The following is a 2,500-nucleotide window of genomic DNA, read 5'->3' on the forward strand; positions in this document are numbered from 1 at the left end:
GCATTCGTTTAAGACCGAGGCGATCGCCTGCGGCCGTACTCAGCTTCGACAGTCGCTGGCCGCGACGTCCACGCTCTCGCCGGCAGTGCCAGGCGGAGCGATTTGCGTTTTTTCTTTGCTCGCCCTCTCTCGGGCTCGATCCATTCAGTTTCGCACAAACAAGAGCTCTGCCGGCCGCCTGCAGCGGTGCCTAAAACCCGGGCATAAACAATGCGACCGTTCTGCTAGGCCGACAAGCGCTCAAGCCAGACGCTCGATCGAACGCCCCCTACATATTAGTCGAGACAACGGCTCGCTCATTAGCATCGCGTTTGTACTTTAACTTTTTTTGGCTCGGCTTCTTTCGACGCCGATGCCGGCGACGCAGCACTCTCTCGCCCGCCAGCCACCGAGAAAAGGGTGCGCTCCGACCGGCCCCGCACCGCTCTTTCTTGGCTCATTCGAAATTACTGTCTTTCGCTCTGACATGCCTTACCTAGGGTTAGGTTAGTATGCTTGCACGTTTGTACTTTAACTTTTTTCGGCTCGGCTTCTTTCGACGCCGATGCCGGCGACGCAGCACTCTCTCGCCCGCCAGCCACCGAGAAAAGGGTGCGCTCCGACCGGCCCCGCACCGCTCTTTCTTGGCTCATTCGAAATTACTGTCTTTCGCTCTGACATGCCTTACCTAGGGTTAGGTTAGTATGCTTGCACGTTTGTACTTTAACTTTTTTCGGCTCGGCTTCTTTCGACGCCGATGCCGGCGACGCAGCACTCTCTCGCCCGCCAGCCACCGAGAAAAGGGTGCGCTCCGACCGGCCCCGCACCGCTCTTTCTTGGCTCATTCGAAATTACTGTCTTTCGCTCTGACATGCCTTACCTAGGGTTAGGTTAGTATGCTTGCACGTTTGTACTTTAACTTTTTTCGGCTCGGCTTCTTTCGACGCCGATGCCGGCGACGCAGCACTCTCTCGCCCGCCAGCCACCGAGAAAAGGGTGCGCTCCGACCGGCCCCGCACCGCTCTTTCTTGGCTCATTCGAAATTACTGTCTTTCGCTCTGACATGCCTTACCTAGGGTTAGGTTAGTATGCTTGCACGTTTGTACTTTAACTTTTTTCGGCTCGGCTTCTTTCGACGCCGATGCCGGCGACGCATCACTCTCTCGCCCGCCAGCCACCGAGAAAAGGGTGCGCTCCGACCGGCCCCGCACCGCTCTTTCTTGGCTCATTCGAAATTACTGTCTTTCGCTCTGACATGCCTTACCTAGGGTTAGGTTAGTATGCTTGCACGTTTGTACTTTAACTTTTTTCGGCTCGGCTTCTTTCGACGCCGATGCCGGCGACGCAGCACTCTCTCGCCCGCCAGCCACCGAGAAAAGGGTGCGCTCCGACCGGCCCCGCACCGCTCTTTCTTGGCTCATTCGAAATTACTGTCTTTCGCTCTGACATGCCTTACCTAGGGTTAGGTTAGTATGCTTGCACGTTTGTACTTTAACTTTTTTCGGCTCGGCTTCTTTCGACGCCGATGCCGGCGACGCAGCACTCTCTCGCCCGCCAGCCACCGAGAAAAGGGTGCGCTCCGACCGGCCCCGCACCGCTCTTTCTTGGCTCATTCGAAATTACTGTCTTTCGCTCTGACATGCCTTACCTAGGGTTAGGTTAGTATGCTTGCACGTTTGTACTTTAACTTTTTTCGGCTCGGCTTCTTTCGACGCCGATGCCGGCGACGCAGCACTCTCTCGCCCGCCAGCCACCGAGAAAAGGGTGCGCTCCGACCGGCCCCGCACCGCTCTTTCTTGGCTCATTCGAAATTACTGTCTTTCGCTCTGACATGCCTTACCTAGGGTTAGGTTAGTATGCTTGCACGTTTGTACTTTAACTTTTTTCGGCTCGGCTTCTTTCGACGCCGATGCCGGCGACGCAGCACTCTCTCGCCCGCCAGCCACCGAGAAAAGGGTGCGCTCCGACCGGCCCCGCACCGCTCTTTCTTGGCTCATTCGAAATTACTGTCTTTCGCTCTGACATGCCTTACCTAGGGTTAGGTTAGTATGCTTGCACGTTTGTACTTTAACTTTTTTCGGCTCGGCTTCTTTCGACGCCGATGCCGGCGACGCATCACTCTCTCGCCCGCCAGCCACCGAGAAAAGGGTGCGCTCCGACCGGCCCCGCACCGCTCTTTCTTGGCTCATTCGAAATTACTGTCTTTCGCTCTGACATGCCTTACCTAGGGTTAGGTTAGTATGCTTGCACGTTTGTACTTTAACTTTTTTCGGCTCGGCTTCTTTCGACGCCGATGCCGGCGACGCAGCACTCTCTCGCCCGCCAGCCACCGAGAAAAGGGTGCGCTCCGACCGGCCCCGCACCGCTCTTTCTTGGCTCATTCGAAATTACTGTCTTTCGCTCTGACATGCCTTACCTAGGGTTAGGTTAGTATGCTTGCACGTTTGTACTTTAACTTTTTTCGGCTCGGCTTCTTTCGACGCCGATGCCGGCGACGCAGCACTCTCTCGCCCGCCAGCCA

Source organism: Styela clava, chromosome 13 (genome assembly GCF_964204865.1).
Source record: "Styela clava chromosome 13, kaStyClav1.hap1.2, whole genome shotgun sequence".
Classification (NCBI taxonomy): Eukaryota; Metazoa; Chordata; class Ascidiacea; order Stolidobranchia; family Styelidae; genus Styela; species Styela clava.